At 38.7% G+C, this 13,787-nt stretch overlaps 1 long non-coding RNA gene across 1 annotated transcript in view; it reads right to left on the bottom strand.

The window, feature by feature from the left end:
• Positions 1–1,372: 1,372 nt before the first annotated feature.
• Positions 1,373–13,787, bottom strand: part of LOC125960539 (uncharacterized) — a 64,008-nt gene continuing 51,593 nt past the window's right edge. Inside the window, exon 3 of the long non-coding RNA XR_007470318.1 lies at positions 1,373–1,475. This is a non-coding gene — a long non-coding RNA (uncharacterized LOC125960539). The remainder of the gene's footprint in view (positions 1,476–13,787) is intronic.

Below are 13,787 nucleotides of genomic sequence, written 5' to 3' on the forward strand. Positions count from 1 at the left end.
CAGTATCCTAGATGTACAACTCATTTCTCTTCCCATTCTTTTCCTTCTGTGCAATACCTATGGTCTTTTTTGATTTTTTTTTCTTGCTTCATTAAAATAGTTTTAATTACCTCTGCTCCCTTGAGATGCTTTCGAACTTGCACCTGGAATTATGGGGATGTAGTGTGTCCCAAACTGAATATTTGTTTAGAGAATTTCATTATTACAGCATTCTTTGTAACCATATTGAGAAGCCACACCTTAGGGTTGTGTATTCAGGTGATTATTGATATTCAGGTATCCTCATAATTCAAACCAGAGTTCCCAAGATATAAAACAATAACAAAAGCAGCAGAAGCAATTATAATACCTAACACGTATCTCATTTCACGTTTTTTCTTTCAATTGAAGTATAGTTTACTTACAATATTACATTAGTTTCAAGTGTACAACACAGTGATTCAATATTTTTATAGATTATACTCCATACAAAGTCATTATAAAATACTGGCTATATTCCTTGTGCTGTATATTACATCCTTGTAACTTATTTATTTTATACCTAGTAGTTTGTACCTCTTAATCCTCTTCACCTGTCTTGTCCCTCCCCTCTTCCCTCTCCCCACTGGTAACCATCAGCTTGTTCTCTATACCTGTGAGTCAGTTTTTGTTTTGTTATATTCATTCATTTGTTTTATTTTATAGATTCCACATGTAAGTGAAAACATACAGTATTTGTCTTTCTTGTCTGACTTATTTCACTAAGAATAATACTCTCCAGGTCCATTCATGTTATCGCAAATGGCAAAATTTCATTTTTTATGGCTGAGTAATATTCAAATGTGTGTGTGTGTGTGTGTGTGTGTGTGTGTGTGTGTGTGTATGTGTATATATATATATGTATATATATATATATACATACACACACACACATATATACACACATACATACCACATCTTCTTTATCCATTTCATATTTTAAAAAGCACTTTAACACACATGATCTTCTTTTATTCTCTGAACAATGGTTTTCAGAGGACAGGATTTGATAGATATGTCATTTGAGCTATGAAGTGTGTATGAACTTCCTCAAGGCACTCAGCTAGTGACTACCTTGTCATCTGACTCTAACTCTGGCAAACATCTTTTCACCAGTAATCTTCCTATTCTTGTTGAGAGAAGGAAGGGTTTCTTTTCTTTGTTCTAAAGTTTAACAATGGAGTGGTGAAAAGTTTGAATATGGTATGCACAAAGCTTGGAAGTTGTTATGACCTCCCTTCCTAATGGGAATTCCTTTGGAGAGGGATTGTTTGCTTCTCCCTGAGTGATCTCATACATTTAAAATTTTTCTGACCAGGTTGTAAAGGAATTTATTGAGAAGTCCTTACCTTAAAGGCTTGACAACTTCTTCTATGACTTCTTCTTCCATTTCCAGATTCTGTTATGTATTGCCATGCTGAGAGCAATACTTGCTTTGGTGATATACATGAATGCACCTATAAATTTTTAAAAGAATCAAGAATTTCAATCCTTTTGAATGTCTGACCTATGAAAAGTACTGCACAGTGTCTCGCTAGGCATAGAAAGATAAATAGGCTACTGCCTCTGCTCTTAAGAAGCTTTCCATTTACAAGTATTATCAAGTATTAGAATTGTACTCTGGAAAGACACTCATTCATTTATCTATTCAATAAATATCTGGTTTGAACTATGTATCAGGCCCTATGTCTAGACACCGAGGATACAAGGCAGATACCATCTTATTTTCATGGGGTTTATAGTTTGGGGGAGTATGCCATGCATATTACTTTTGCTTTGATACTATGGCAGCTGCCCATAATTGGTTATGGATAATTCCAACTATTTCTCAAGCTTAACTTTCTTCTATTTAAGATAAAAGCAGTCCCATAGCAACCTCTTTGATGGGTGTACATCTCTGTAACTTCTGTATTTGAAATCTGGAACATTTACTTTTGGTTTTCAAAAGGAAGTATAGCTTGGCTTCTAACAATTTTTTTTCAACCTGAACTGGAAAAAAACTGACCTAGTTCATCAGATTTACCTAAAATGGAAGGAAACAATGATATAAATTGTAGGCAAATGTCTGGACCATTTAACTTGATTTTCATGGACTCAATGGCTTTTAGAGCTGCAAGACTTACTCCAGTATTCAAACTCTGTAGATCAGAAAATTGTTGTGTAGATGGAAGGTAAGGGGAGAGGCAAAAAGACAAATTAGGAGGACTTTTCAGCAATCTAGGCAAGAGTAATTAATGGTTCACCTTGGCTGGTATCTGTGAAATGGAGAAAGAAGGCAATAAAAACAAGAGAGATTATGGAGGTAAAATCTGCAGTAATTGGAACTGATTGGAGACTACTCTGAGTTTTTGAGCCTGGCACCATTACCAGAAATATAGACCATAGAATAAGAAGTTATTGAAAAGAAATTATAGGTAGATAGAAACTACATTGCTGTGGAGCCCAATAACTTAAAAAGAATATAAATAAGTCAACAGGATGTCCTGACTGAATCTAAGCAGGCATTGGGATTATAGGGCTAGGCACCTCTGCCCACCTGAGGTCCCCAGGCATGTGTTGATAAGTATGTGAGCTTCTTGGGGTTTTGGCTGAAGAGCAAGGAGATGATGGTGAAAGTGTACTTGGAAAAGAGAAATGGAGGACATGATGGAGCTTCTTCCTCAGTGTTGCCGCTGGGCTAAGTTGATTATTGATAGAGAGAGGGCAAGCAAGACCATATATAAAGGGCAATAGGAAGAAAATACAGAGAAAAAGAGGAAAAATATTCATTGCGGCAGAAACACTGATTTAGCCCATGTGAGACTGACCCTGGAGACTCTCAGAAGTATTTGGGTGGGTAGAGGGAGCTCTCTTGGGAGATGGAGGTCTTCCGTTAGTGGATGGGAACAGGAAGTAGGAAATGCAAATTATTATTATTATCAATATGACTTTTTTGGTGTATTAGGTTGATGAGGCCTACAGAAAGCTGAGTTTTAGATAATAAGAGCCTCTGAAAGTTAAAACTATTAAACCAACACACAATGTATCAGAATAGAGACATAAAAAATGGATTCCCTGACCAATTGGACTGAGACCTAACTTTACATATCTAAAGAAATAGGTTAATTTGAAAAGAGATTGATCATCCATGGAAACCTGGGTGCGGGGAGGGGGGCAATAACTTCCAGTTATTGAGTGCTTACTCAATGTGAGAAATTGTGCTAGGTATTTTATTAGTCCTTATAACAGTCCCCAAAGGTAGATAATGATATATATTTTTTTCAGACTCAAATCTCTTACTCTTAAGGACTGTGCAAGGGAGAAGTATAAGTCAACATATTTCAAGTATTATGACCCTATCATCAAAATTATCCTTATTATGAAGATGGATATGTTAGCATATCTGGACCTGGACACACTAAACACTGAATCATGTGAGTATGCCCCTTGTTCTGATTCTGTGGTCATCAGGTAACTTTCTGAATATAATTTGGCTTCCTAGCCCTTGACTAGTTGACACAACTCTTCCATATACTATGGTGTTTGTTTCCGTCTTTGAAAATTATTGGTGTATGGACATAGTGAATGTGGGAGTTGATTCTACCTGGGAGTACCAACTCATTCTTCGTCTGTTTAAAACATCAGGCAATACACTGAGGACCAAGCTAATGTCACCCCATGAGGACTTTGGGAAGTAAACCAAATGATATTTTTATTCATTCATTTATGTGTCCATTTGTTATTCTGAATGACTTCTATGTAGGAAGCACAGACATTGAACAAATCATTGTACAGTTAAAACAAGTAAAACTTTTACAACTGTTGTAAGCCTGATGAAGAACTTCAGGGTATAATGAAGGTGTGTAAGGAGCAACCTTACCTGATGAGGGGAGTCAGAATTTCCCTGCTGAAATTTCTCTGAATTGCATTTTGAATTGTTTTCTTAGACCTCATTAGATTTTTGGAGTTCTTAATTGCTAGGATAGTCAATTAGAAATGATCAGCAAGTGGTCTAAAATATGTTCTTGGAAGTTAGAAGAGAGAATAAGTTAGAATATAGTGTCGGTAGTTAAAATGATGGGAGTGGATGACACATACACAAAGAGGAAAAGACAGAGCCCTTGGGGCACTTAATACTTAGAGGGTAGGAAGAAATTGAGGAACTGAGGAAAGTAGAAAAATTAGAAAAGTAATCAGAAAGGAAGAAGTGTAAGCATAGTTCAGTATCACAGTAGTCAAGGGGAGGATAAGGTTTAAAAGAGCCAAGAAAAATTGTCAGGATCAAAAGCTATAGACACGTAAATAGATTGAGGGCAAGAACTAAAGGTTATGGCAGAGACAATTAATGAGCTATAAAATATTCTGCCCTTCTTTTTTAGAGACGAATGTATTCCTGGTTCTTAGCTGGACACAATGTTGCCCAGTTAAAGGATTACATATCCTCACCCTTTTTGCATCTCAGTGTGATCATGTGACTAGATCTGATCGATGAGATAATGAATCATTGCATGGAACCTCTGATAAGTATCCTTAAAAGAGAGGTAGCATTTCTTTCTTATTCTCTTCATTTACCTATTTGCTTGGGATGTTAGTGTGATGTTTGGAGATATAATAATTGTGTTGAGCCCTAGAAGCCTGGGGCCACATCCTAGGCGGCCACATCTTAGGTGTTATAGGGAGCTTGAAGAGGTCCTGCATCTTTTCCCTATTTTCTCCATCCTGAGTGAAGGAGTTTGCTGTGGATAGAAGAGACGGTGGAATCTTTGAGATGTGGGTAATGGTGAAATACTGTGGAAGATAATGACAACCGTTCCTCCATTTTTCTGACCAACTAATGATGACACTTTCTGTTTTCCTTGATTTCAGGAAAGATAATAGAGGTCATAAAAAAATACCTTTAGTCTTGCTCTGCAGCTTACTATTAAGTTTTTGAAAGTAAGTTTTCCCCTTTTCTCATCTCTTTATTTCTCCATGGTGTCTAGCAGAGGTCATATCAGATGGTATAAACTCATGTCTATTCCACATGACCATGACTCCTGGGGCTGAACAGACCATGTTGCGGTGTGGGGGGACACCTGACCTAAGTTGGTGCAATCTTACTGGCTCTTTCAGAACCTTGGAATTGGGATTCAGAGATGCCTGTTACTTGAATGAGTGTACTTGGGAGGTATAGGGCATCAACTGCCCTGTACACATGTAGACAAACAAAGACAGCAGATCTTGAGAGAGAGAATGATAAAGCAGCCATGCAGAAGAAAGACCATGTGTTCCTTGAGGTAGAGAGGCGGACAGAGATAGAGATAGATTGAGAAAGAGGGCGGGAGTGAGGGAGAGGGAGAGAGAAGGACAGAGAATGAGAATGGAAAACTGGCAAAGTAGCTGCTTTGCTTTCTGACAGCTTTTGCAATCTGGTTCCTCCAGGCCCTGAGAGCTTCCTGCACTTGCAGACACACTTACTCAAGATATTCTGAAGAGTGTCTGTAACTTGCACAACAAAAAATATCTTTATCCAGGATAATTATCCCCTGCCATTCCACAGAGATCTTCCAAGGGAAATCAATAAGCCCACTTAACCCAATCTCAGAATAGTCTGATTTTTGTTTTGTGACCGTTGATAATGGTCCAAAGGAGTGTTTTGAAGGTTCTAGGGGAGACATGGAGATGCAGAACTATGCACATAGATGGAAACAGAAGTCTGGCACTTGAGCATGTGCCTGGTGCTGGAGTTAGATGTGATGATGGAAGTGGTGAGAGTGGATAAGATGATCAATTCCTAATTTTTCCAAGTGCAAACACTCAAACAATCAAAGCATTGTGAAAAGAAAAAATAGGTGCATTTCTAACTTTCAAATAATTATAATCCAGGCAGAAAGAAGTAAAACACACACATGTACACCTAGGTTAAAATACAAGGCAGTAGTAACAGAAGAGCTAAGTGAGTGTTATAGATTATAAGCATTATAAGATCCAAGGGAGATAGCTATTAGTGCTGGGCTATGGTTTTCAGGTATTAAGGAGGGCAGGTTTGATTTAGGCTGGGGAGGACAAGTTGGCATTCATAATGGAAAGTGGAGCCGACTTAAGGTCAGCTTTTCCACTGAGTAGTTATGTGATCATGGGCAGTCACTTTACATTTCCACCTCCACTGCAGTTTCTTCCTCTATAAAATGAGGGCTTTGTATTGAATTTGTTAATTCATTCAGAACATCCTTTTGAAGTGTCTGCTATAATGCACAGAGCTAGGAATAGTAAATAAAAGACCTAGTCTTTATTCTCAAGGAATTTATAGCTTAGGAAGGGAGATTTAAGTGCAAATAAATAACAGTCTTCTAAAAAGATAATTGCTATAATGTAGCTATGAACGAAGAACTGTGGGAGGCACCTAAGTGGCCTACACGTAAGGAAACACTCCAGTGAGACCATGTTTGGATGAACAAGAGTTGATAGATGATTCAGGTAATGACGGAACCTTCCAGAGAGGAAGAATTGGCCCTATCTTTGCGTCTCTGGTAGCAATAATATTTTATATTTTTTGTCTCTGCCTTGTTTGGAAGAGTAGGAAGGGAATGAAAAAGTGTAGGGTGGGAGTATGGGTATGAATTAATGAAGAGGAGATGGAAGGATGTAATTTCCTGGACTTCTTCAATCTCCTAATATGTATTCAAAGTTAATTCCATGAAGGAGAACACATGAGAACACAAGAGAAAGCAGGTAATTAAAACATTTGCCTCCTCTAAATTTCTGTCACGTAAGGTCTTAGAGATGATGTAAAAATGGTATATTCATGTCCTTTGTAGACATTTATGAATCCCATTCAGAGGCAGTACGTGCAGTGTTTAAGAATTTGAGCTTTGAAGACAGATCATTCAAGTTTACGTCTCAACATTCCCACTTAGTAGTTGTAACATTCTAAAAAATTTCCACTGTTTGGGGACTTAGATTTTTTTAATCTACAAAATGGAAATAATAAAAACAGGTACTTCCTATTGTGATAATTAAATGGGTGAAACATATAAAGTGCTTCGAACCAGCTCAGCACATAAAAGCATCAAAGTATTAGCTATTATGACCTGGTATTACATAGGGTCCACTGAGGATGAGTAAGGCACTGGTGATATGCCTTCTTGGTGAGTAACCTGATGATAATGATCAGTTTCCCTGCCTGTGGCCTTCAATGAGGACAGCTTAGAATCCATTTATTTAGTCATGAGACAAAGTGTGTTAAATGAGACCCTAATCTAGGCACTGTGGATCATATAAAAGGAAGAATAAGCAATACAGTTCAATATTTCTAAAACCGGGCAGTACATGTTAAATATCAAATGATGCTTAGGAGTTCAGAGGAGGCAGATGTTACTTCTGCCTGGAACATCCAGGGACTATTTCCTGGGTGGCATCGGAAGTGTATGATGACAGACATCACTACAGGGATGAAAGTTAGGATGTGCCTCAGCCTTTTTGTGTACTCCCTTTGCATTCACAAGCCTTTCCTCCTCCTCCTCTGTGCTTTTAGAGCAAAATCTGAGCCAACTGACCCAGGATGTTGGAGGAGAGTCAAGGCTGGGAAAGTACCGTGGACTGTGTTAGCAATCAACAGAAAAGATATTTTTAAACAAAAGTGGTTTTCCAAGCTTCCATGAAAAGAAACAAAAGACTTTTCTAAAATGAATCCCAGTTAGAAACTGTTCTTGTTCTGTTACTTTTATGTCACTGAGACTAGTCAGCACTTAGAAATGGTTATTTTCCTGTCTAAATCCCCGCATAGATACTTCTCCTTAGAATGACATAACAGCATTAGTGTTCAATCCCATGCACTGCTCCCCCTCCAATGGCAGTGACTTGCAAAAACAATAAAGATATCTCCACTCTGTCTCCCTCTCTCTTGATTATACTGCAGGCACAACCTGTGTGGGGAAACAATCTCCTGGATCATACTGAAGGTTTGCACAGATGGAAGATTAGTGGGAGGAGTTGCCAGCTACTTCCCTGCCAACTTGTTAGTGCTGGAGACATTATCCTCTTGTTTTGCCAGTTTAATAGAGGATCAGTCGTAAAGATTCTCTGTAGGCTCAGCAACATAATTATTATCTATGGTCTCTGCATTAATTGTGAGAAAACATCATGGTCTGAATCTGCCCAATTTCAAATGCCAAACTGTGCCCACATTCAGCCCACAACTGAACCTGGAAACTCAATATGCCCTTAGCATTGCTACTGCTGTCATCATGGCGGGTGTTAAGTATACCTTTGCCTAAGCCACGATGTTTAACCCTTGCTGTACTGCTTCTGTGCGTTAAGCGTTACTTCCTCTGTTTCCTGGACCCTTTACAACACCAGTGTCCTTGCAGTTCAAAATTATTAAAAAGGTAAAAATTTATGTCACACTTAGTTCTAATACTTGGTCCAGAAGTGCCAAGCCCCTGCAAATTTGGAAAACAAACTACTTAACAGATGGGCCACATACAGTTTACAACATGTGCAGTGTGGGAGGCAGTACGGCTCCGGGGGAGAAACAGAAGACTGGAAATTTGGGAGCTCAGGGTTTTTGAATTTGCTCTTGCTTTTTTCTCGTAGGCATATCACATAAGCTTATAGTTTTCGTTTCTCTCACATTACCTGATATCTTAACCTTTTAAGTGAGTAATAAAAAAATCAGGAAAATTTTCTCCTAATATGACACAGCATCAAAATGTTTATTGCTACTACTAGGATTATGTGCAACTAGTATCAAATTGTTAATAAAATATGGCTGCAGGATCTAGAAAAATCCACCATGTTATTTTAGATCTGAGATACAATTTTCTGTCACTGAGGACAGGCATATAACTGGTGAGCTATTGTCACTGAAGAAAAGGATGTTGCCAGCCTTGGACAAATCACTGGCAAATGACTGGATTATGACTTCAAAAGCTGAATTTCCAACATGCCTCTTAAGTGGCCTCTGGAAACTTAAGAGATGGTAGAAGATTTCTATAACAAAGTTATTAAGATATGAATTTGATAACAGTCTAATAACAAAGTTTCTCAAACATGGATGATCATCAGTTTTGTTCAGGGGAACCATTAAAAATATAAAGGTCTAAGACCACCATATGCCTGCTGATTGGGAGTTTCTGGAAGTAAAGCTAAGAAATCTATATTTTGAAAAAGTTTCCTAAATAATTCCAGTGACCAGTCATACTTCAAATCTGTCACAATTCACAGAAGTATATGAATCAACAAAAAAGTTTTGACTACATTGAGGCTGACTGAAATTCCAAGACAGGAGAGAAGTACAGGTGTTGTTAAGGACAGAGGATTGGCTTGGGAGAAGATGGAAGAGACACAGGAATGTCAAGAAGAGGAATCCATGGCTCAGCCACAGAGGAGGTAGAAAGGAAGTCATTGAGAGTAATAGTCCTGAAGGTGAAGGCAGAAAGAGAAATTCAGCAGTATAAGTAGAGAAAGATGTCTTCAGAGAGTTTAAATATATGTGCCACTTCTCTTATAGAACTTATTACATTTTGCTTCCATTTTTACAATGTCTCCTCTTTCTAATCCATTTTCCAACCTGAATTTAGAGTGCTCTTTTAAGAATTCAAATTTGAATCATGATCCTGCCCTGTTTAAAGCACTACAGCAGCACTCCATTTCTTTCAGGATCAAACACTAAGTGTTGTCCTGTCTAGAAGCTGATTTTGGCATACCACTTCAGCCAGTTTGCTTCTTCTGTCTGATTGCTGATTACTTTGCAGGCATACTGACCTTCTGTCATTCTTGAGATGCATCAAATTCCTTACCACTTTGGGGCCCTCATACATATTATCCTTTTCCTGGAAAAATTTTCCCCTTTCTCCTACCAGCACTATTCACCTGGTAGATTTCTGGTCATCCCTTATATCACAGATGACAGGTTACTTAATCAGAGAGGAATCCTCTGATAATTCAGTTTAAATTAGGTCCCTTAATTATACTGACATGGTACCCTATATTTTCTTGATAGCACTAATCATAATTTACAACTTTATATTTACTTGCTTGACTACTTAATTCTACAATATATAGAGAGAGGTTCATATGGGCAGTCTATTGTATATGGTGTCAACCACACTGCCTAAAACATAATATGTGCTCAATAAATAATTGTTGAAATAATAAATGAGTACATCACAAATGTTAAGAAGTCAAAAAAAAAATCAAAGGAAGAAAGATGGTTTTCTTTATTCTTTCAGTGTGCCATATATACAATGCCACACAACTGTCTAAGGGGACACAAAGATGAATCACATGGTTGGAAAAGATAGATAAGCAAAAGTGTACAATAAGAATGAATGAAGCGAATTGTATGACAGAGGTACAACATCCAGGAGTGACTAAATTTGGTTCAAAGATCTGGGCAAGATTGGCCAGTGGAGGGCATTTAAACTGGGCCTGAAAGCTATATAAGATTTCAGTAGTAGAATGTAGCAAACATTGAAGTTTTTGACTTAGATCATAGTCTCTCTCTGTTAAACTAATTTCCGCTCTTTTCTGTTAGGCGAGACACTTATTAGGGGAGAGCAAAACAAAACAGATCTCTGCTTCAGCCCACCAATCACAATTGATTCGATTTGAATTGATATCCTGATTCAAGATGGTCAATCAGTTTCTCTCTCCCTGAGATTTGTAGTTGAGACTTTAAACTTCCTGGCAGTTAGCAGCAGGTGTTGGACCTGTTAGGACAGGTTAACTTAGAGTTTAAGGTGACTATATTATTATTTTGTCATGTTCATAGAGAGGCAGAAAAGGTTGGTCTAGGTGTAAAGAAAGAGTGAAAATTTTATAAGAGGCAGAGATGAAAGGAAAGGTAAGGAGGGCGGAGGGGAGAGAGAAAGAGAAAGAGAGAGAGAGAGAGAGAGAGAGAGAGCGCGCGAGCTGCTATTTGCTATGGTTCTTTATGATTTTCCAGATTCCATTTTCAGTGCCTTGCAAGACCCCACTTCATCTCCTTTAATTAAGCTAGAGTTAATATGTCTCTATTATTCCAACAATAGAGAGCCTTAATGAAGACAGATGAAAAGGTGGGGAAGGAAATTACAAAACAGAGAAAAAGTGACGAGCCAGTCTGTAAAAGAGATCACAGCATACGTGGAAACATGATCTACATGTTTTCCTATTTCATTGATCCCATTTTGGGGATCAATGAATAAGTTGAATAAGAAGATAAGTTACTGACAGAAATCTGGTGACTAAACTACCACTTACGGAAAAATAAAAATTTAATACAAAATAATGCGTGAATTATATTTCCTAGCAGGAATTCGTATGAAAGGGTGGAGAAAGCACTAAAATTGAAGTCATACGCATCAGCTGGGTGGTAGTCTTTGCTTTGCCACTGACAAGTTACATAATGCTTGATGAGTTACTTGATCTCTCCAGGCCTTGGCTGATAAAGAACAAAAGTATGTGGGAACTCTGCGCCCATCTAACTTAAAAGAAGTAATGGATAGCAACCAAAAGCATTTTCACTCTCTCGCAACTTCTAGCTTCTCTACTCTCTTTTGTACTCTGAAGTTGAGGTCTCTTTTGTACTCTAATTTCAGGTCTTATTTTAGGGGCTATGACACCAAGATGCATAAGTCATGGTTCCTACTCTTGAAGTTATCACAGAAATAAATAAGTGGTTTATGAGAGTCATAGAAATAAATGATACAGAAAGATGTTTTTAATAATGATATGGACAACATTCCAAAGAATTAATTTTGCTTGGGATTAGGATGTGATGGTGGGAAAAGGCTTTAGAGAGGAGGCAACATTTGAACTGGCCCATAAGAGAGGGGCTTTCCATGCTGAGGAAAAAGTATGGCATGTGCCAGTTATCAAGTATGCCTCGTGGGTCCAAACTCACCCTTCCTTCATTGGAGATGGGCTCTTTAAAAATTTTTCTTTTCTAAGCTTTAGGATGCTAAGCTTTATCAGCAGTGGGTGCTGGGGAGACACTGCAAGAGGAAAAGGGTTTGGCTTCCTCATTCCAGGGTGCTTGTTCAACAGGTGCTCTTGTGGCTTTTCCAGCTTTCAGCTCCTGCAGTATGGGCAGCTCCTCCAGCACGCAGATCCTGCAGTGAACAGCAGCCAGCAGAACCCAGAAGCCAGCAGCTGCCCCATGAAACCCCCTAGGGTCATTTCATAGTGAAGTGCCTCTGATGAGACACCTCGCCATGAATAGTTTCCCTGGTAAGTTCCAGAGAATGAATTTCCAGCAAATTCCTCCACTGATTTATCTACCTTCAGTGAGCCATGGCCATGCCCTCCCCAGTGGGGTCTAGATCTTAGCCTTGGGAGGAGGTGAGTGTTGCTCATATGTGCTATCTCAGCCCTGGAGGGGACAATTACTTTTTATAGCTACTATTCCTATGTAATTTTGAGTTCACTTTACTTCTTTTTAGCCTATCTTTCATCACTGAAACCCCCTGTTATAGTCGATAATTCTTTATATTAAACTTCCCCTGTTCAAATTTCTCTTTCTTGATGGGACCTTTCCTGATGCAAGGAAGAAGCAGAGAGGCATCAGAACATGCATCACATTCAGGAAAGGGTGTATACAGCGTCCTGGGAAGTGCATTTGGTGAGTAGAAAAGCAGGATCCACTACAGGGTAGGTAGCCTGGAGCTGGAGAATGAAGAGGTGTGATTGCCATGATAAGAATTTCAAGCTGGGAGTGAGAGGTTTGCTTCTGTTTGTCAGAAGAAGTGACTGAAAGCAATGTAGAGGATGAATTATTGCACAGAGCAGAGACGGGAGCAAGGTGATCCTTTTTTGGAGGGTGGGGGTGTTATTACAATCCAGCAAACATGAGAGGGGCCTGAATGAATGCTCTGACAGTGACAGATGGAGAGGGAGTGAAGCACCCAGTGAGGGTGGAATTGACAAATCCTGATGGCCATTCTGATAGGGAGATGGAGAATAATTCTTTTCTTTTTTTTGCTGACTTTCTAGATTTAAGATTTCCAATTTGGATGACAGAAGGGATGTAGATTCTATAACTGAGATAGTAAGTTAATAGGACCAACACGTTTGGGAGAACACAAAAGAAATACCTTTTTGCTTGTTTGTTTGGGGGTATGTTGATTTTAAAGAAACTGCTGTATTTGAGACAAGAACAAAACAATGAGTATTACTCTGTCTTCTTCAAAGACACGGAACAATAAGTTCTCTGTTCAGCTAGGCTGAGTAGTTATTCATCCAATTTCTAGAAGTTTAAAAGATTTAAGTGAGGTGTTTGCCCCTGAAGTATGTTCTCTGAACATATTTCCCGCATACATTCTCTACTTTGTATTGCTTATTGGTTTTGGAATTTCTTTTTGAAACATCTTGTAGATGACACCCATAAAATACAGAAGGCAGTGAATATTTTTCTATGTTTTAACATTTGTATTTTAGTAGTGCAGATTAAAAATGAGAGGCCCAATGAATAAAGGGTCGGGACTAATACCCCTTTTCAGTTAAATACTCAGGCTTTGGATTTTGTCTCATGTCACTTCAATAAGCAGTTCTCTGGGGTGTGTTAATTCTGCTAGATATCTGCAGTTCCAGAAGGTTGTGTTCATTCCCTGAGTACTTTGTCTGGTAATGATCAGAACCACGGTAGCCTTCAAGGGATCGAAGACCCAGAGCAAAGCACTCAGAAAGAGCAGTGTGGGTGCACAGACTGTGGCACCGGAATGAGACACTTGCTGGAGCTGACAAATTCACCTATGCTGCCAGGGTGCTGGACACAGGCCTTTCCCTGAGGTGGGCAGCTCACAAGCAAGCAAAGAAGCCTTTAAAGACTG

Source organism: Orcinus orca, chromosome 11 (genome assembly GCF_937001465.1).
Source record: "Orcinus orca chromosome 11, mOrcOrc1.1, whole genome shotgun sequence".
NCBI lineage: Eukaryota > Metazoa > Chordata > Mammalia > Artiodactyla > Delphinidae > Orcinus > Orcinus orca.